Source organism: Bombina bombina, chromosome 7 (genome assembly GCF_027579735.1).
Source record: "Bombina bombina isolate aBomBom1 chromosome 7, aBomBom1.pri, whole genome shotgun sequence".
NCBI classification, from domain to species: domain Eukaryota; kingdom Metazoa; phylum Chordata; class Amphibia; order Anura; family Bombinatoridae; genus Bombina; species Bombina bombina.
In genome coordinates this window covers 25,419,193-25,442,468 of record NC_069505.1, presented here as the reverse complement: position 1 = coordinate 25,442,468, position 23,276 = coordinate 25,419,193, and positions in this window count along the sequence as shown.

Genomic DNA, 23,276 nt, shown 5'->3' with positions numbered 1-23,276 from the left:
CTCCATGCGGTCCCGGAGTTCCAGAACATATGGCACGATGGGGGTTCCCTCCTGCTCTATCTCTCCCTCCCAGTGTCCTCTAATGAGGTCCAGAGGGCCGCGGACTCTTCTCCCATAGAGTAACTCAAAGGGAGAGAACCCAGTGGACTCCTGGGGCACCTCCCTGTACGCAAATAGCAGATGAGGCAGGAATCGTTCCCAGTCTCTGCAAGTGTCCGTGAAGGTCCTCAGCATCTGCTTGAGGGTGCCATTAAAGCGCTCGCAGAGACCGTTAGTCTGGGGGTGATAAGGCGAACTGAGCAACGGTTTAATGCCGCACACCTTCCACAGCTGCTGGGTGAGCACCGCGGTAAACTGGGTCCCCTGATCAGAGAGAATCTCCTTAGGGAACCCGACCCTAGTAAAAACCTTAACTAGGGCATCAGCGACTGTCTCTGCCTCTATATTCGACAGTGCTACTGCCTCTGGGTAACGAGTGGCATAGTCCACCACAGTGAGAATATACTTCTTACCTGATGGACTAGCCCTGGCAAGGGGACCCACAATGTCAACGGCTATGCGGGAAAAGGGTTCCCCAATGACAGGCATAGACATAAGCCTAGCTTTGGGGTGGTCCCCCCGCTTACCCACCCGTTGACAGGTGTCACAAGTACTACAATATACCCGCACATCTCGGTTAAAATTGGGCCAGAAGAAATTCTGGGTGATCCTATGAGCGGTGCGGCGGGACCCTAGATGTCCAGCTAACGGTACATCGTGCCCAATCCGCAGAATCTCTTGCCGGTATTTCGCAGGCACTACCAGCTGCCGATTTGGCGGAAGGGCAGTACTTTTCTGGGAAGGTTTGGGGATTCTATATAGCCTATCCCCCATCCACTCATAACGTTCCCCATCTACTCCCTCTTCTCCAGTGTCTGCCCTAGCCCTGTACTTCTGAAGGGTCGGATCCTCCCGGGTTTCCCTCCCGTACGTCTCTGGGGTATCCCAACTCAAGGGGGTCTGGTCTAGGGTATAAGTCGGGGAAGAGAGTCTTACCTGGGTCTCAGCAGCAGGTGGGTCGGTCTCGGTGGCACGGGCCTGGGCACGGGTAGTCACCGGGTTAACATCAACGGGACCCATGGGAGCGTAGGCCGAAACAAGGGGGGCCAAGTCATTTCCAAGGAGAACATCAGCTGGTAAATCCCTCATGACCCCCACATTCACATGTCTAGCGCCCACTCCCCAATCCAAATGTACCCGGGCAACAGGTAGGCGGAACACAGTGCCCCCTCCCACCCTCACAGCCACAGTGTCTCCAGTGTGCTGGTTCTCGGACACCAAGTTCTTTTGGAGCAAGGTCATGGTAGCACCAGTATCCCGTAGACCACTGACCTCCTTCCCATTTACTTTGACCAGTTGCCGGTGCTGTTGCCGGTTATCCCGATGGACAGCTTGTACGGGGTCTGCTTCATGTAGGATGCCCCAACACTCTTGATCCTCTACGCAGTGGGCAGCGGGCTGAGGGTTACGTGGGATTCCGCCGGCGGGTCTCCTCCAGGACTGTGCTTGGTTGGCCGTGTTGAGGGGACACTCCGACCTTTTGTGTCCGATTTGCTTACATCCAAAGCACCGGATAGGCTGGGAGTAATCCCGTGAGGTGAACCGGGCTGTCTGAGGGTAGTTCGTGACTGGAGGCTGTGTGGCATAGCGGTGCGCCGGGGGTTGGTAAATGGCAGCTGCTGGGGTGGCCGGGGGTCTGTACTCCACTTTAGCAGGGGGCTTAGTGGTAGCAGTGTCCAGTTTGCGGGCATCCGTATACTCATCTGCCAAGCGAGCAGCTTCATGCAGGGTGGAGGGTTTACGGTCCCGAACCCACTCCCTAACTCCTGCTGATAACTTGTCAAAGCAATGTTCCAACAGGAATAGCTGCAGCACCTCTTCCCCAGACACGGCTTGGCACCCCGCCATCCAGTGCGATGCTGTGCGGTGCACCTTACATGCCCACTCAACGTAGGAATCGCCAGCCAATTTAACAGTGTCTCTGAACCGCCTCCGGTATGCCTCCGGTGTAACCGCATACCTGGAGAGCAGAGCCTCTTTCACAGTATTATAATCCCCAACTTCCTCATCTGGAATGGCCCGAAAAGCCTCACTGGCCCGGCCGGATAATTTTCCGGATAATATCGTGACCCAGTCCTCTGCGGGTACCTGGTGTAGTGCACATTGTCTCTCAAAATCCGCAAGGTACCCATCAATCTCTCCTTCTGTTTCCAGAAAGTTTTTAAAAGCGGTAAAATGCACTTTTCTCTTTTCCACTGGGGTTGCGGTGACTTGGACTGCTGCAGCGCCGCTTTGGCGAAGTAGGTTGGCCTCCACAGCTGCTATGACCCGGTCGATAATTTCCGCAGATGGGTTGGGGCCATAGTGTGCCAGTCTTATTTTGACCGCCCGGTCAAAGCTTGCTTCTTCGGGGGTTCTGTCTGACATGCTGGGCTCATTGGTTCCTTCGTGCCCTGATACTCCGTCCATCTCGGTCAGTCTTGCAATAATCTCCCTCTTCCTGAGGTTACTGGTTTGTTGGCCCCGTTGCTCTAGCAGGTCTTTAAGGGTAGCTCTTTTTAGCCTTTCATACGGTGTTCCCATTCGGTCTGGATCCGTAGTTGCTCCTTTGGGCGATAAGGATTCTCCCGTCGCTTGCCACCAATGTTACGGTACCAACTGTATACCAAGGGTTAATACCAGATGAACAATGTCCTGCATTCAGCACTTCACAACCTTGATCAGTTTCCCTGCAAACATGAGACCAAGCTCCACATTTCAGGTTTAAAACAGGATAATAACTTTATTTGAAGGCAGCATACAGATTTATACAGGTTTTTGACCCCCCCACAGATGGGGGTTGAAAGAATGTTGTACATTAGATAAAAGGGAGAAGCGCCCTTGACATGATACAATAGGATTAGATTACTTAAACACTTCAACCACAGGACACTCTTGACTCTCCTTATCACTTAGGCGTTTTTCTCTCTGGAGGTGATCAAACAATAGAATGCTAAGCATTAATTAGATTGTAGCTGGAGCCAGCCACTTGTGGTTAGAAAATAAAGTTAACACTTTCAGTCCTGACCGAAGGGTCTGTCACACTGTTATACTGACAGACTGTGACTACACAGTGTGATGTACAACAGCTGACGTGTGATGACAAGCGCTCAGTGCTGTTATACTGACAGATCGTGACTACACAGACTGATGTACAACAGCTGACATGTGATGTCAAGCGCTCAGTGCCGTTATACTGACAGACCGTGACTACACAGACTGATGTACAACAGGTGACGTGTGATGACAAGCGCTCAGTGCTGTTATACTGACAGACCATGACTACACAGTCTGATGTACAACAGGTGACGTGTGATGACAAGCGCTCAGTGCTGTTATACTGACAGACCGTGACTACACAGACTGATGTACAACAGGTGACGTATTATGATGACAAGCGCTCAGTGCTGTTATACTGACAGATTGTGACTACACAGACTGATGTACAACAGGTGACGTATGATGACAAGCGCTCAGTGCTGTTATACTGACAGACCGTGACTACATAGACTGATGTACAATAGGTGACGTGTGATGACAAGCGCTCAGTGCTGTTATACTGACAGACCGTGACTACACATTGTAATGTACAACAGGTGACGAGTGATGACAAGCGCTCAGTGCTGTTATACTGACAGACCGTGACTACACATTGTAATGTACAACAGCTGACGTGCGATGACAAGCGCTCAGTGCTGTTATACTGACAGACCGTGACTACACAGTGTGATGTACAACAGGTGACGTGTGATGACAAGCGCTCAGTGCTGTTATACTGACAGACCGTGACTACACAGACTGATGTACAACAGGTGATGTGTGATTACAAGCGTTCAGTGCTGTTATGCTGACAGACCGTGACTACACAGACTGATGTACAACAGGTGATGTTTGATGACAAGCGCTCAGTGCTGTTATGCTGACAGACCGTGACTACACAGACTGATGTACAACAGGTGATGTTTGATGACAAGCGCTCAGTGCTGTGATACTGACAGACCGTGACTACACAGACTGATGTACAACAGGTGACGTGTGATGACAAGCGCTCAGTGCTGTTATACTGACAGACCGTGACTACACAGACTGATGTACAACAGGTGACGTGTGATGACAAGCGCTCAGTGCTGTTATACTGATAGACCGTGACTACACAGTGTGATGTACAACGGGTGACGTGTGATGACAAGTGCTCAGTGCTGTTATACTGACAGACAGTGACTACACAGTGTGATGTACAACAGCTGACGTGTGATGACAAGCGCTCAGTACTGTTATACTGACAGATCGTGACTACACAGACTGATGTACAACAGCTGACATGTGATGACAAGCGCTCAGTGCCGTTATACTGACAGACCGTGACTACACAGACTGATGTACAACAGGTGACGTGTGATGACAAGCGCTCAGTGCTGTTATACTGACAGACCGTGACTACACAGTGTGATGTACAACAGGTGACGTGTGGTGACAAGCGCTCAGTGCTGTTATACTGACAGACCGTGACTACACAGACGGACGTACAACAGCTGACGTGTGATGATAAGCACTCAGTGCTGTTATACTGACAGACCGTGACTACACAGTGTGATGTACAACAGGTGACGTGTGGTGACAAGCGCTCAGTGCTGTTATACTGACAGTCCGTGAGTACACAGTGTGATGTACAACAGGTGACGTGTGATGACAAGCGCTCAGTGCTGTTATACTGACAGACCGTGACTACACAGACTAATGAACAACAGGTGACGTGTGATGACAAGCGTTTAGTGCTGTTATACTGACAGACCGTGACTACACAGTGTGATGTACAACAGGGGACGTGTGATGACAAGCGCTCAGTGCTGTTACACTGACAGACCGTGACTACACAGACTAATGTACAACAGATGACGTGTGATGACAAGCGCTCAGTGCTGTTACACTGACAGACCGTGACTACACAGACTAATGTACAACAGATGACGTGTGATGACAAGCGCTCAGTGCTGTTATACTGACAGGGAGGTTTAGTGAATCAGTTACATATAATAACATAGGAACTGGTGAAGCTGGAGAAGCTGGAGGGAGCTTTAGTGAATCAGTTACATAGAATAACATAGGAACTGGTGAAGCTGGAGAGGCTGGAGGGAGCTTTAGTGAATCAGTTACATAGAATAACATAGGAACTGGTGAAGCTGGAGAAGCTGGAGAGAGCTTTAGTGAATCAGTTACATAGAATAGCATAGGAACTGGTGAAGCTAGAGAGGCTGGAGGGAGCTTTAGTGAATCAGTTACATAGAATAACATAGGAACTGGTGAAGCTGGAGAGGCTGGAGGGAGCTTTAGTGAATCAGTTACATAGAATAACATAGGAACTGTTGAAGCTGTAGAGGCTGGAGGGAGCTTTAGTGAATAAGTTACATAGAATAACATAGGAACGGTTGAAGCTGTAGAGGCTGTAGGGAGCTTTAATGAATCATTTACATAGAATAACTTAGGCCTAGATTTGGAGTTTTGTCGGTAAAGACCCGCGTAGCTAACGCCGGCTTTTTTCTGGCCGCACCATAAAAATAACTCTGGTATTGAGAGTCCACATAAAGGCTGCGTTAGGCTCCAAAAAAGGAGCGTAGAGCATATTTAATGCAGCTTCAACTCTCGATACCAGAGTTGCTTACACAAGCGGCCAGCCTCAAAAACGTGCTCGTGCACGATTCTCCCATAGAAAACAATGGGGCTGTTTGAGCTGAAAAAAAACCTAACACCTGCAAAAAAGCCGCGTTCAGCTCCTAACGCAGCCCCATTGTTTGCTATGCGGAAACACTTCCTACGTCTGCACCTAACACTCTAACATGTACCCCGAGTCTAAACACCCCTAACCTTACACTTATTAACCCCTAATCTGCCGCCCCCGCTATCGCTGACCCCTGCATATTATTATTTACCCCTAATCTGCCGCTCCGTAAACCGCCGCTACTTACATTATCCCTATGTACCCCTAATCTGCTGCCCTAACATCGCCGACCCCTATATTATATTTATTAACCCCTAATCTGCCCCCCACAACGTCGCCTCCACCTGCCTACACTTATTAACCCCTAAAGTTATTAACCTCTAATCCGCCTCACTAACCCTATAATAAATAGTATTAACCCCTAATCTGCCCTCCCTAACATCGCCGACACCTAACTTCAAACATTAACCCCTAATCTGCTGACTGGAGCTCACCGCTATTCTAATAAATGTATTAACCCCTAAAGCTAAGTCTAACACTAACACCCCCCTAACTTAAATATAATTTAAATCTAACGAAATTAATTAACTCTTATTAAATAAATTATTCCTATTTAAAGCTAAATACTTACCTGTAAAATAAATCCTAATATAGCTACAATATAAATTATAATTATATTATAGCTATTTTAGGATTTATATTTATTTTACAGGTAACTTTGTATTTATTTTAACCAGGTACAATAGCTATTAAATAGTTAAGAACTATTTAATAGCTAAAATAGTTAAAATAATTACAAAATTACCTGTAAAATAAATCCTAACCTAAGTTACAATTAAACCTAACACTACACTATCAATAAATTAATTAAATAAACTACCTACAATTACCTACAATTAACCTAACACTACACTATCAATAAATTAATTAAATACAATTCCTACAAATAAATACAATTAAATAAACTATCTAAAGTACAAAAAATAAAAAAGAACTAAGTTACAAAAAATAAAAAAATATTTACAAACATAAGAAAAATATTACAACAATTTTAAACTAATTACACCTACTCTAAGCCCCCTAATAAAATAACAAAGACCCCCAAAATAAAAAAAATGCCCTACCCTATTCTAAATTACTAAAGTTCAAAGCTCTTTTACCTTACCAGCCCTGAACAGGGCCCTTTGCGGGGCATGCCCCAAGAAATTCAGCTCTTTTGCCTGTAAAAAAAACATACAATACCCCCCCCCCAACATTACAACCCACCACCCACATACCCCTAATCTAACCCAAACCCCCCTTAAATAAACCTAACACTAAGCCCCTGAAGATCATCCTACCTTGTCTTCACCTCACCGGGTATCACACCGATCCGTCCAGAAGAGCTCCTCCGATGTCCTGATCCAAGCCCAAGCGGGGGGCTGAAGAGGTCCATGATCCGGCTGAAGTCTTCATCCAAGCGGGGCAGAAGAGGTCTTCCATCCGATTGAAGTCTTCATCCAAGCGGCATCCATCCGGAGCGAAGCGGCAGCATCCTGAAGACCTCCGACGCGGAACATCCATCCTGGCCGACGACTGAACGACGAATGACGGTTCCTTTAAATGACGTCATCCAAGATGGCGTCCCTCGAATTCCGATTGGCTGATAGGATTCTATCAGCCAATCGGAATTAAGGTAGGAATATTCTGATTGGCTGATGGAATCAGCCAATCAGAATCAAGTTCAATCCGATTGGCTGATCCAATCAGCCAATCAGATTGAGCTCGCATTCTATTGGCTGTTCCGATCAGCCAATAGAATGCGAGCTCAATCTGATTGGCTGATCGGATCAGCCAATCGGATTGAACTTGATTCTGATTGGCTGACTCCATCAGCCAATCAGAATATTCCTACCTTAATTCCGATTGGCTGATAGAATCCCATCAGCCAATTGGAATTCGACGGACGCCATCTTGGATGACGTCATTTAAAGGAACCGTCATTCGTCGTTCAGTCGTCGGCCAGCATGGATGTTCCGCGTCGGAGGTCTTCAGGATCCTGCCGCTCCGCTCCGGATGGATGACCATAGAAGATCCCGCTTGGATGAAGACTTCAATCGGATGGAAGACCTCTTCTGCCCCGCTTGGATGAAGACTTCAGCCGGATCATGGACCTCTTCAGCCCCCCGCTTGGGCTTGGATCAGGACATCGGAGGAGCTCTTCTGGACAGATCGGTGAACCCGGTGAGGTGAAGACAAGGTAGGAAGATCTTCAGGGGCTTAGTGTTAGGTTTATTTAAGGGGGGTTTGGGTTAGATTAGGGGTATGTGGGTGGTGGGTTGTAATGTTGGGGGGCTTGGGTATTGTATTTTTTTTTTTACAGGCAAAAGAGCTGAACTTCTTGGTGCATGCCCCGCAAAGGGCCCTGTTCAGGGCTGGTAAGGTAAAAGAGCTTTGAACTTTAGTAATTTAGAATAGGGTAGGGCATTTTTTTATTTTGGGGGGCTTTGTTATTTTATTAGGGGGCTTAGAGTAGGTGTAATTAGTTTAAAATTGTTGTAATATTTTTCTTATGTTTGTAAATATTTTTTTATTTTTTGTAACTTAGTTCTTTTTTATTTTTTGTACTTTAGATAGTTTATTTAATTGTATTTATTTGTAGGAATTGTATTTAATTAATTTATTGATAGTGTAGTGTCAGGTTAATTGTAGGTAATTGTAGGTAGTTTATTTAATTAATTTATTGATAGTGTAGTGTTAGGTTTAATTTTAACTTAGGTTAGGATTTATTTTACAGGTAATTTTGTAATTATTTTAACTATTTTAGCTATTAAATAGTTCTTAACTATTTAATAGCTATTGTACCTGGTTAAAATAAATACAAAGTTACCTGTAAAATAAATATTAATCCTAAAATAGCTATAATATAATTATAATTTATATTGTAGCTATATTAGGATTTATTTTACAGGTAAGTATTTAGCTTTAAATAGGAATAATTTATTTAATAAGAGTTAATTAATTTCGTTAGATTTAAATTATATTTAAGTTAGGGGGGTGTTAGTGTTAGGGTTAGACTTAGCTTTAGGGGTTAATACATTTATTAGAATAGCGGTGAGCTCCAGTCGGCAGATTAGGGGTTAATGTTTGAAGTTAGGTGTCGGCGATGTTAGGGAGGGCAGATTAGGGGTTAATACTATTTATTATAGGGTTAGTGAGGCGGATTAGGGGTTAATAACTTTATAATAATAGCGGTGCGGTCCGCTCGGCAGATTAGGGGTTAATAAGTGTAGGCAGGTGGAGGCGACGTTGAGGGGGGCAGATTAGGGGTTAATAAATATAATATAGGGGTCGGCGGTGTTAGGGGCAGCAGATTAGGGGTACATAAGTATAACGTAGGTGGCGGCGCTTTGCGGTCAGCAGATTAGGGGCTAATTATTGTAGGTAGCTGGCTGCGACGTTGTGGGGGGCAGGTTAGGGGTTAATAAATATAATGTAGGGGTCGGCGGTGTTAGGGGCAGCAGATTAGGGGTACATAAGTATAACGTAGGTGGCGGTCGGCAGATTAGGGGTTAAAAAAAATTAATTGAGTGTCGGCGATGTGGGGGGACCTCGGTTTAGGGGTACATAGGTAGTTTATGGGTGTTAGTGTACTTTAGAGTACAGTAGTTAAGAGCTTTATAAACCGGCGTTAGCCCAGAAAGCTCTTAACTACTGACTTTTTTCCTGCGGCTGGAGTTTTGTCGTTAGATGTCTAACGCTCACTTCAGACACGACTCTAAATACCGGAGTTAGAAAGATCCTATTGAAAAGATAGGATACGCAATTGACGTAAGGGGATCTGCGGTATGGAAAAGTCGCGGCTGAAAAGTGAGCGTTAGACCCTTTTTTGAGTGACTCCAAATACCGGAGGTAGCCTAAAACCAGCGTTAGGAGCCTCTAACGCTGGTTTTCACAGCTAACGCCAAACTCCAAATCTAGGCCTTAGGAACTAGACTTGTGCGCTATCAAAAAATTTGTTTCTATTCGGGTCGTTAGAAAATTCTGAATAATTCCGTATATGTCGGTAATTCGGTTTCAGAATTTATTCGTGTCGTTCAGAATTTTGAAATTCGTATTTATTTGAAACCCTAACCGAATTATTAAATAATGTCGGATCGAATCGCTATTACAAACCAAATCGGTATTTCTAACTAATGTTCCGGCGATTGCCGAAAAAAATTATGTTAAACTGCCGCCTCCACCCATGCCGCCACTAAATAAAGCTATTAACCCCTAAATCGCCATCCCCCCAAATTACTAACACTACCTACCTAAAACTATTAACCCATAAACCGCCGCCCCCCCCCCCACATAGCCGACACTAACTAAATCACAAAGTAAAGTTATTAACCCCTAAACCGCAGTTCCCCGACATCGTGGCCACAAACTAAACCTATTAACCCCCAAAGTGCACCTCCCAGATAGCCAACACTACCTAAACGTATTAACCCCTAAACCTCCGTTCCAAAACATCGCCAACACTAAATAAATCACTAAATAAAGTATTAACCCCTAAACGGCCGTTCCCAAATATTGGCAACACTAACTAAACCTAGTAACCCCTAAACTGCATTTCCCTCGACATCACCGACACTAACTAAACCTATTAACCCCTAAACCGCAGTATTTAAATAGCCCTAAATTAAACTTAAAATTATTAACTAAATAATACTGTGACAAGACCACTGTGCATTGGAGGAGCCTGGTTGCCCGCCATCTGCCTTTAGACTATGGCCCCATGTTGAAATGCTTACTTTTCCCCTGCAAAGACATGAAAGCCGCGTCATTCAGTACTTGCCCTATTTGAACAGTGATACCCCAGATAGCTATGCCATGTAGCCCATTTGTATAACGAAAGACTATGTGAAAGACTTTGGCTCCATGGCAACTGAACTGTATTTCTCTGCCTGTGATAATTACATCAACCATTGTGTAAGGTAATTGCATCAACCATTGTGTAAGGTAATTGCATCAACCATTGTGTAAGGTAATTGCATCACCCATTGTATAATGTAATTGTACCACAGGCAGAGGGGAGGATTTTGTGTGGGAGTGTCTGACAGTATTGTATGTGTTTATTGGTTGTTTTACAAAACCCTGTGGGTGGTACTAATGTGTAAGAATGTGTATATAAGAACAATAAACCCACAGCTCTTGCTGATTCCTGTTTTACCCTCAAGACGGAGCATGGTCTCGTGTTTGGGGGATTTGCTACTTTGGATTATTCTTTTGCCTGTTTTAGGAGAGAAATATTTTGTGTATTTTCCCAGTCGGTGTATTAACTGGGTTTGTGTGTCGCTATTCCCGTATTAAGGGCATCTTTCATCTGGTATTAACCCTTGATATCAGGGTTATACCATAACAACTGGTGGCAAGTGAAGGGATTGTCCTCATCGCCCAGAAGAGCAACTACACATCCGGGGATTTAAAAGTTGGGGGCAACTCATGTCCCAGTACAATGACCCTAAAAGCAACAGAATGGAACCAGCAGTGTTATACGAGGAGGAGGACCTGGATGGCCGGGATGCATTAAGGAAAGGCATCTGGTACCAGGCCCTGGATAATGTACAATACCAGCGGGGTGAGAGTCTCCCCAGTGAAGAGCAGCGGTTGCAGAGGCAAGTGGCCCTGCGGATGCCCTTCCTGGGAGAGCAGACCCTGGAGGAATGGGTGAAGGAACTAGAGCACCGGGTATGGCAGGAGCTATGGCTGGAGGATGCCCACCAGGCGCTCTGGTGGTATATGGCACAGTATATACCCTGGACAGCCGAGCATGACAAACCAGAGGGATAGGAGTTTGATGGTCCTGGCTTGTTATGGGAGTCCTTTGCAGAGCCTGACTTCGGGAGCCCTGCGCAGACCAGACTTCAGGACATTTTCTACGAGAGGGAGGCTAGGCATGACTGGGCTGACCCCCATGAGGTAGAGCCAGACCTGGCTCACTTAGCAGCCCTGGAGTGGGAACTGGAGCAGGACTGCCGAGATATCTTCCACTCCATTGGGAAGGCTCAGCAGGACAGCAAGGTGAAAGACCCAGATCCAGACCCATTCAGCTGGGAAGATATTGTGGAGTTTTACTGGGAAGGACCCCAGGTGGCCGGTAGAGATGGGACCGAGGTCTCTCCACCGGTCCTGCAGGGAATTGGGAGCCCAGACTCCATTCCCCAGTGACAGGCTGAGTTACAGGGGGCAGAGACAGTTGGTCCTGTCCCCCAGCAGCAGAGTAATATGCAGGGAATCGGGAGCCCAGCCTCCATTCCCCAGCGGCAGGCTGAGTTACAGGGGGCAGAGACAGTTGGTTCTGCCCCCCATCAGCAGAGTGAGATGCAGGGGATTGGGAGCACAGTCTCCATTCCCCAGCGGCTGGAAGTACGTATGGGAGAGGAGCTTGTCACCCCTTCTCCCCAGCGGCAGCTTAACGCACCAGGGGGAGACAGTAAGCCCCACAACCGTGCAGATGGGATCGTGGTCTCTGTACTTACAGCACAGGGGGTAGGGATAGTCGGTCCTGTCCCCCAGCAACAGGGCTGTTTAGCCAAAGGGGAGACAGTCAGTCTCCCCCCACAGCAGCCTGGTGCTTTGTCCAAAGGGGAGACGATCGGTCTCCCCCTCCAGCAGCACAGCTATGTATCCAAAGGGGAGACAGTCGGTCTCCCCCTCCAGCAACCAGGCTCCCACCAGGCTACTTCCATGGTAGTGCTGGCACCAGGGCAGAGTACAGCTGGTCTCTGCCCACCTCGCAATCCACCAATTCAGCGTACCAGTCCCCCACACAGCCATGGTGAGGCACCTGGACATGGACAAGTCTCTCCTCTACCCAGGTGTAGTGACCATTTATTGTGGGTGGGCTGTACTGCTGATTGTGTTTTGTGGGTGGGTTGCTGGACTAACCAGGGCACTGACCGGCAGGAGGTCAGATACCCTGTTAGTCTGTTTGGAAAAGGGGAGAGATGTGATGAGACCAATCTCGCCGCTGTGCATTGGAGGAGCCTGGTTGCCCGCCTGCTGCCTTTAGACTATGGCCCCATGTTGAAATGCTTACTTTTCCCCTGCAAAGACACGAAAGCCGGGTCATTCAGTACTTGCCCTATTTGAACAGTGATACCCCAGATAGCTATGCCATGTAGCCCATTTGTATAACGAAAGACTATGTGAAAGACTTTGGCTCCATGGCAATTGAATTGTATTTCTCTGCCTGTGATAATTACTTCAACCATTGTGTAAGGTAACTACATCAACCATTGTGTAAGGTAATTGCATCAACCATTGTGTAAGGTAATTGCATCAACCATTGTGTAAGGTAATTGCATCACCCATTGTGTAAGGTAATTGTAGCACAGGCAGAGGGGAGGATTTTGTGTGGGAGTGTCTGAGAGTATTGTATGTGTTTATTGGTTGTTTTACAAAACCCTGTGGGTGGTACTAATGTGTAAGAATGTGTATATAAGAACAATAAACCCACAGCTCTTGCTGATTCCTGTTTTACCCTCAAGACGGAGCTTGGTCTCGTGTTTGGGGGATTTGCTACTTTGGATTATTCTTTTGCCTGTTTTAGGAGAGAAATATTTTGTGTATTTTCCCAGTCGGTGTATTAACTGGGTTCGTTTGTTGCTATTCCTGTATTAAGGGCATCTTTCATCTGGTATTAACCCTCGATATCAGGGTTTTACCATAACAACTGGTGGCAAGCGACGGGATTGTCCTCATCGCCCAGAAGAGCAACTACACATCCGTGGATTTAAAAGTTGGGGGCAACGCATGTCCCAGTACAGTGACCCTAAAAGCAACAGAATGGAACCAGCAGTGTTATACGAGGAGGAGGACCTAGATGGCCGGGATGCATTAAGGAAAGGCATCTGGTACCAGGCCCTGGATAATGTACAATACCAGCGGGGTGAGAGTCTCCCCAGTGAAGAGCAGCGGTTGCAGAAGCAAGTGGCCCTGTGGATGCCCTTCCTGGGAGAGCAGCCCCTGGAGGAATGGGTGAATGAACTCGAGCATGACAAACCAGAAGGAGAGGAGTTTGATGGTCCTGGCTTGTTATGGGAGTCCTTTGCAGAGCCTGACTTCAGGAGCCCTGCGCAGACCAGACTTCAGGACATTTTCTACGAGAGGGAGGCTAGGCATGGCTGGGCTGACCCCCATGAGGTAGAGCCAGACCTGGCTCACTTAGCAGCCCTGGAGTGGGAACTGGAGCAGGACTACCGAGATCTCTTCCACTCCATTGGGAAGGCTCAGCAGGACAGCAAGGTGAAAGACCCAGATCCAGACCCATTCAGATGGGAAGATATTGTGGAGTTTTACTGGGAAGGACCCCAGGTGGCCGGTAGAGATGGGACCGAGGTCTCTCCACCAGTCCTGCAGGGAATTGGGAGCCCAGAGTCCATTCCCCAGCAGCAGGCTGAGTTACAGGGGCAGAGACAGTTGGTCCTGTCCCCCAGCAGCAGAGTAATATGCAGGGAATTGGGAGCCCAGTCTCCATTCCCCAGAGGCAGGCTGAGTTACAGGGGGCAGAGACAGTTGGTTCTGCCCCCCATCAGCAGAGTGAGATGCAGGGGATTGGGAGCCCAGTCTCCATTCCCCAGCGGCTGGAAGTACGTATGGGAGAGGAGCTTGTTACCCCCTCTCCCCAGCGGCAGCTTAACGCACCAGGGGGAGACAGTAAGCCCCACAACCGTGCAGATGGGATCGTGGTGTCTGCACTTACAGCACAGGGGGTAGGGATAGTCGGTCCTGTCCCCCAGCAGCAGGGCTGTTTAGCCAAAGGGGAGACAGTCAGTCTCCCCCCACAGCAGCCTGGTGCTTTGTCCAAAGGGGAGACGATCGGTATCCCCCTCCAGCAGCACAGCTATGTATCCAAAGGGGAGTGTGAGGATTCAGGCTGGGCCTGTAAGGGGAGATAGTGTTTGTATTGGACCACAGCTACTGAGAGCAAGAAAATGATTGTTGTGTAGCAGAGTGTGCAGTGAGGTATTACATACAATCACCATCAGAGTGAATAGTAAGTACCCAACATACACACATAGCAGTTAGTGATAGGAATCAGTGATCAAGTTGTGCTATTGCTGCTGCAGCATAGGTAGTGGAAAGGAATTGCAGCAGTACAACTTAGTGAACACGATTCTTAACTTAAGGTGTTAACACAGAGAAATAAATAAACTTGTTTAGGAAATGCGGTTAAGAAAACTACTGCATTAATATGGTAAATGTAGCTTAAACAGCCTGAGAGGAAGTAGTACCTGATACTAGTAGCTAACACAGGAGACCGGGGCAGCGGTGAAAACAGAGAGGAACACACAGTGATCAGCTGTGAGGCGGCCGGTTCAGTTGGCGTGTGACGTCACAGAGGCGCGGGTTTCCGAATCTGCAGTTGTTCCCAGCGATGTGTGAGCAGGCACAGGAGGCTTCACAGCAATTGGCGGTAAGACAGGTAGTTCCTTGCGGAGGTGCAAGCACTGAGGAGGAGCTTAGGACTGATACAATACCAAGCAAAGAATGAGTGCTTGTTACTGGCTTTTATAGCGTGGTAGATAAGGAAATCTTAAAGAGGCAGCACTACATAATTAAAAAGCAGGCAATATGATTATCTTTATGGTGGAACATGACAGGATACCCCCTCCTAGGAGCAGCTCCATGGCTCAGGAACGAGGGCGATCTGTATTCCTTTGATGAAAACGGGATATCAGTCTGGGAGCTGTGATAATAGAAGCTGGTTCCCAGGAGTTATGTTCTGGAGTGTATCCTTTCCATTTAATGAGATACTGGAGGACGCCCCTTCGACGTCTAGAGTCCAGGATACTGCCAACTTCATACTCCATGTTGAGGTCAGTTGATATCTGTGGGATGTTCTGGTTGCATGTCTGTCCCCGTACTACACGATAAGGTTTCAGTAACGAAACATGGAATGTAGGATGTATTTTCAATGAGGTGGGTAAAGTTAGGCGAACAGCATTACATTTGATAACTTGTTGTATGGGAAACGGTCCTATGAATAGAGGTGAAAGTTTCCTTGATGGTGTTGACAAACGCAGATTTTTGGTGGAGAGCCATACCAAGTCTCCTACTGAGTAAGAGGGTGGAGGTGTCCGTCTTCTATCATAGTAATTCTTTTGAACCATCTTCGCGTTGTCAATGGCCTGACGTACAGCAGCAAAATTCGAGTTGTTGGTGGTTGCCAGATCAGAAATGTGGGAAAGGTAAGGTTCTACCTCTGGTAGGTAGTGAAATTTTGGATGGTATCCATAGTTGATATAGAAGGGTGTCTGTTTAGTGGTGGAGTGCACTGTGTTGTTAAACACAAATTCAGCATAGTGTAAGTGATCAGACCAAGAATGTTGGTCAGTATGGCAATATGCATGTAAAAACTGCTCTAACCATTGGTTGCAGCGCTCCGTCTGTCCGTTGGTCTGTGGGTGGTAAGATGAGGATAGACTCTTATCAATAGAGAAATGATTGTAGAAGGCAGACCATAAAGCACTGGTAAATTGGGATCCACGGTCAGTGAGTATTCTCTTAGGTAGTCCGTGTAGTTTTATTACATTAGCCAGAAGTAAATGTATGGTTTCAGCTGCAGTAGGAAGTTTGTGATAGGGTATCAGATGGAGCATTTTACTAAATAAGTCAACGACTACGACAATTGTTGTGTAAATGCCAGATTTCGGTAAGTCGACAATGTAATCAAGTGCGATCTCCTCCTAGGGTCTAGATGGAGTGGGAATGGAAAGCAGTAATCCATAGGGAGCTTTTTTGTCCCTTTTTGATATGGTACAAGTGTGGCATGAGTTCACAAACTCTGATATTTCTGTATTCATATTTGGCCACCAATATGATCTGCGGAGTAGATCCTTGGTTTTGGTTAATCCACAATGTCCAGCGAGATGTGAATCATGTGCAGACTGGAGCAGAAGATGTCGAACTGATGGTGGCACATTTTTTTTCTCTTGGTAGCAGTAAAGTTCGTCTGAATTCTTATGTAACTGGTGCAGGGGTTTAGTGAGATCGCTGTTTTGTTCAGCACGTAAATATGGGAGAGAATCAATAAGAAACAAAAGGAGAAGTTTTTTTCTGGAATTACCTGCTGGGAGATGGTCACAGGATCAGGTGTTCTAGGAAGACGAGATAGAGCATCTGCTTTTCCGTTCTTTGTTGCTGGTCTATAGGTAATGAGATAGTTAAATCTCGAGAAAAATAGATTCCATCGAACCTGGCGAGCTGAAAGGGTTCTTTGAAGATGTCTCCATTGATCGAATGCTGCTTTTATGGCTAAGAGTTCTTTTTCGCCAACGGGATAGTGCTTTTCTGAGGTGGTTAAACTTCGAGAATAATAAGCAACAGGATGTAAGGGTTGTTGAAGACCTTCTCTTTGGGATAAGATGGCACCGATGGCGAAATCGGAGGCATCTACCTCTAAGACAAATGGTAGGTCTGTGTTAGGATATCTCAATATCGGGGCTGAAGTGAAACTTTGTTTTAGGAGCTCGAAAGCTTTTTGTGAAGCAGTTGACCAAAGAAACTTTGTATTTATCTTCGTTAGACTGGTGAGGGGCTTTGCCAACACTGAGTAGTTCTTGATAAATTTTCTATAAAAGTTGGCAAAGCTGAGGAAACTTTGCACTTGTTTTTTTGTGGTAGGGATAGGCCAGTCTAGTATTGTCTGGATTTTGTTGTCATCCATACGGATGCCTGTGTCAGAGATAATGTAACCAAGAAATGGAATACTGTTGGTATGGAATATGCACTTTTCCACTTTCACATACAGGGAGTTACTCTTAAGTCTGGACAAGACTTGTCTGACATGGATCTTATGTTCAGAGAGGGTTTTTGAAAAAATGAGAATGTCATCCAGATAGATGACTACATAAGTGTCTAGTATGTCTTTGAATATATCATTAATCAGATGCTGAAAGGTGGCAGGAGCATTACAGAGACCGAATGGCATGACGACATACTCATATAGATCGTAGCGAGTACGGAATGCCATCAGCCATTCGTCTCCTGTCCTCATTCTGATTAAATTGTAAGCCCCCCTCAGGTCTAGTTTGGTAAAGACTCTGGAACCCACCAGGCGCTCAATCAACTCTGGGATTAGGGGTAGGGGGTAGCGGTTTTTTATTGTTATTTTATTTAGCTGTTTGTAGTCAACTATTGGTCTTAGTGAGCCATCTTTGTTTTTAACAAAAAAGATTCCAGCTGCAGCTGGGGAGGTAGATGGCCTGATAAAGCCTTTTCTGAGGTTTTCATCAATATAAGATCTTAAATGTTGTAACTCTGGCTTGGACAATGGGAAAATATGTCCACAAGGTATGTCTGCCCCAGGTAACAAATCTATTGGGCAATCATACCTTCTATGAGGGGGAAGATTCTCAGATTCAGTTCTACTAAAGACATCAATAAAGTCTTTATAATCATTAGGGACATTAGACTCCAAGCTTTCGGTAGAAGGTTGGAGGAGTAAATGGGGAAAACAAGTTGTTTTGCAAAACTCTGAGGTAAATTGGAGTGAGAGTGTGACCCAGGATATTAGTGGGTCATGTTGGCGAAGCCACTGTAAACCTAGAATTAGGGGAAATTCAGGTGAGGTGATTACATCAAATGTTATATACACCCTGTGGTGACCTTGGGTAGACATTAAGATAGGAATGGTTTCGTACAGTACTGGTCCTGATGACAGGACATTCCCATTAATTCCTCTCAAAGGAACAGGAGTCGTTTTCTTAATCAGGGGAATTTTACTCAAGTTAGAGAAAGTTACATCAATGTAAGAAGTGGAGGCTCCGGAGTCAATAATCCCGGGAACAGTCACCCGTGACTGGTCCCACTGTAAGACAAGAGGGAATTTACAGTAATGACTGCAATTAAGATCAGTTTTTATGGCAGAATAGGGAGTACTTAGCTTACCCTTTCTTTGGCCTATGAGGAGAGGACAGTCTTTGACCACATGTTCTTCAGAGGCACAGTACATGCAAAAGTTGTTTGTGCGGCGTCTTATCTTCTCCTGATTGCTCAGAGGGCCTCTTAGAAATGCTGTGTCCATGGGCTCTGATGAGGTCTTAGACTGTGTAGTTGGTATAGATGTGGTGGTTTTTATTTTAGATACTGAGTTATGTGTGGCTCTCTCATGATGTCTTTCCCTAAGTCTCCTATCAATACAAATACTAAGATCTATGAGTTGTTCCAGAGTAGGAGGTAGCTGTATACGTGATAACTCGTCTTTAATAGCCTCTGACAGACCTAGGCGAAATTGGTTTCTGAGCGATAAGTTGTTCCACTGGGTATCAGGGGCCACCTTTTAAATTCAGCAATATACTCTTCAACCTCCCTTTTTCTCTGCTTTAGGGACCTCATTGCATTTTCAGCTGTTTGTTGTTTAAAGGGGTCTTCATAGATTTGTGCTAAAGCAGAGAAAAAGGAGTCCAAGGAATTAAGTATGTCATCATTATGTTCTAGGAATGTATTTGCCCAGGCCCAAGGCTCAGCTCTGAGGTATGAGATAGTTGTCATGACCTTAACCCTGTTATTTGGGTATGTGTAAGGCTTTAGTGTAAATAACAAGTAACATGAGTTTTTAAACTCCCTAAAAAAAATTCTATCCGCAGAAAACAGCTCTGGCAAACTAACTTGGGGTTCTTGGAGAGGGGGCTTTCTGTCCACAACCTCTTTTATGTAAGATTTTAAGTTATCATTTTCTAACTTTAGCGCAGTAAGACCTTCTGTTAGCATTTCCACCTTTTTGTCTAATGTTTGTATGTGTGTTGCCATTTCAGTTGGGTCCATGTTGATTTCAGGCTTGGTATTCCTGTGAGGACTCAGGCTGGACCTGTAAGGGGATATAGTGTTTGTATTGGACCACAGCTACTGAGAGCAAGAAAATGATTGTTGTGTAGCAGAGTGTGCAGTGAGGAATTACATACAATCACCATCAGAGTGAATAGTAAGTACCCAACATACACACGTAGCAGTTAGTGATAGGAATCAGTGATCAAAGTTGTGCTATTGCTGCCGCAGCATAGGTAGTGGAAAGAAATTGCAGCAGTACAACTTAGTGAACACGATTCTTAACTTAAGGTGTTAACACAGAGAAATAAATAAACTTGTTTAGGAAATGCGGTTAAGAAAACTAATGCATTAATATAGTAAATGTAGCTTAAACAGCCTGAGAGGAAGTAGTACCTGATACTAGTAGCTAACACAGGAGTCCGGGGCAGCGGTGAAAACAGAGAGAGGAACAAACAGTGACGCGGGTTTCCGAATCTGCAGTTGTTCCCAGCGATGTGTGAGCAGGCACAGGAGGCTTCACAGCATTGGCGGTGAGACAGGTAGTTGCTTGTGGAGGTGCAAGCACTGAGGAGGAGCTTAGGACTGATACAATACCAAGCAAAGAATGAGTGCTTGTTACTGGCTTTTATAGCGTGGTAGATAAGGAAATCTTAAAGAGGCAGCACTACATAATTAAAAAGCAGGCAATATGATTATCTTTATGGTGAAACATGACAGGGAGACAGTCGGTCTCCCCCTCCAGCAACCAGGCTCCCACCAGGCTACTTCCATGGTAGTGCTGGCACCAGGGCAGAGTACAGCTGGTCTCTGCCCACCTTGCAACCCACCAATTCAGCGTACCAGTCCCCCACACAGCCGTGGTGAGGCACCTGGACATGGACAAGTTTCTCCTCTACCCAGGTGTAGTGACCATTTATTGTGGGTGGGCTGTACTGCTGATTGTGTTTTGTGGGTGGGTTGCTGGACTAACCAGGGCACTGACCAGCAGGAGGTCAGATACCCTCTTAGTCTGTTTGGAAAAGGGGAGAGATGTGACGAGACCAATCTCGCCGCTGTGCATTGGAGGAGCCTGGTTGCCCGCCTGCTGCCTTTAGACTATGGCCCCATGTTGAAATGCTTACTTTTCCCCTGCAAAGACACGAAAGCCGGGTCATTCAGTACTTGCCCTATTTGAACAGTGATACCCCAGATAGCTATGCCATGTAGCCCATTTGTATAACGAAAGACTATGTGAAAGACTTTGGCTCCATGGCAATTGAACTGTATTTCTCTGTCTGTGATAATTACATCAACCATTGTGTAAGGTAATTGTATCAACCATTGTGTAAGGTAACTGCATCAACCATTGTGTAAGGTAATTGCATCAACCATTGTGTAAGGTAATTGCATCACCCATTGTGTAAGGTAATTGTATCACAGGCAGAGGGGATGATTTTGTGTGGGAGTGTCTGAGAGTATTGTATGTGTTTATTGGTTGTTTTACAAAACCCTGTGGGTGGTACTAATGTGTAAGAATGTGTATATAAGAACAATAAACCCACAGCTCTTGCTGATTCCTATTTTACCCTCAAGACGGAGCTTGGTCTCGTGTTTGGGGGGAATTGCTACTTTGGATTATTCTTTTGCCTGTTTTAGGAGAGAAAGATTTTGTGTATTCTCCCAGTCGGTGTATTAACTGGGTTCGTGTGTTGCTATTCCCGTATTAAGGGCATCTTTCATCTGGTATTAACCCTCGATATCCGGGGTATACCATAACAAATACCTATTTAAAACTAAAATAAAACTTACCTGTGAAATAAAAATAAAACCGAAGCTAACTACAATATAACTAATAGTTACATTGTAGCTAGCTTAGGTTTTATTCTTATTTCACAGGTAAGTTTGTATTTATTTTAACTAGGTAGCCTAGTTAGTAAATAGTTATTAACTATTTACTAACTACCTAGTTAAAATAAATACGAATTTACCTGTGAAATAAAAGTAAAACCTAAGCTGCCTTACACTAAAACTTAACATTACAAAATAAAAAAACACTAAAATCACAAAAATAAAAAAACTGCCATTACAAAAAATAACCAACGAAATGATCTAAAACAATAAAAATTATTCCTATTCTAATACCCCGTTTAAAAAAACCAAAAAAAAACCACCCCAATATAAAAAAAAACTAATCTATAATAAACTACCAAGGGCCCTTAAAAGGGCCTTTTGTGGGGCATTGCCCTAAGTTAAACAGCTCTTTTACCTGTAAAAAAATACAAACCCCCACTAACATTACAAACCCCCACCCCCCAAACCCACAAAATAAAAAAACTATCTAAAAATCCTAAGCTACCCATTGCCCTGAAAAGGGAATTTGTATGGGCATTGCCCTTAAAAGGGCATTTAGCTCTTTTGCTGCCCAAATCCTAATCTAAAATAAAAACCCACCCAAAAAACCCTTAAAAAAGCCTAACACTAACCCCCGTTGATCCACTTACAGTTTTTGAAGTCCAGCTTGAACGATCTTCATCACGGTGGCGCAGTCCTCATCCAGGCGGTGAGAATTCTTTATCCAGGTGGCCTCTTCAATCTTCAACCCGGCGGGGAAGTCCTCATCCAAGTGGTGAGAAGTCTTCATCCAGGCAGCCTCTTCATTCTTCATCCGGACGGCATCTTCTATCTTGATCCCAGCGGCGCGGGTCCTTCCTGAAGACATCCAGCGCAGAGCATCCTCTTCATATGGTCGCCGCCGTACACTGAATCTTCATTGCAAGGGAGCCATTTCAAGATGGCGTCCCATGCATTCCTATTGGCTGAAAATGTTGAATCAGCCAATATGAATTGGAGCTGCTAAAATCCTATTGGCTGTTCAAATCAGCCAATAGGATTTAAGCAGCTCTCACTCTATTGGCTGATTCGAGTCCAAATAGCCAAAGGCATAAACATTGATATTTGGAGATACGACCAACTATACATCTAAAGATTACCAGCGCATAGAGAGTGGTAAGGTAATCCGGGACAATCAATGGGAATTCAGGTAGATGCTGCTATATTTTTTTCGCCAGACTGTTGTGAATGTTGGTGAACGTTCCACCTCTGAAACTATTTTATCCTCCTCAACACGAGACTCAATTATTTTCTATTTTTTATGAAGATAGCTGCTACTTTTTTAAGATTTATTTTTACATTGTTACCACCGGTGGTTTTTTAGATATAGTATTGTATTTAGACATTGTTTCTTATTTATATATTGAGTGCCTATTATACTGACAAAATTTTAATACTTTGAAATAAATGCTTAATTGCTGATATTAGTCTAAGATATATTCGTTTGTCTTGCTTAGAGACGTTTTTCTGCTGTTTTTAGCGCACCTTATTTTTCTTTTTTACATTTTGTTACACTTGTTTGGCCTCTCAGGGAACTCACTACTTTAATGTTGCCTAAAACGTCCCTCACTTTCAACTTGACAACCACAGGTATTTATACCTGTATTTTGTTTTTATTAGATAATAGCTTTATTCTAGACTTAGAGTAAGTGTCGGGGAACTGTGGTTTAGAAACAATGAAAAATTATGAATATGAATAAATGGATCCGAAAATTTGTAAACTAATTCATTGATTTTTGGAATTTTTCAGAATTTTTCGGGATGTGACGATTCAGAAATTCTGATGCACCTGAATCTCCGAAACGGCCAAAATTCG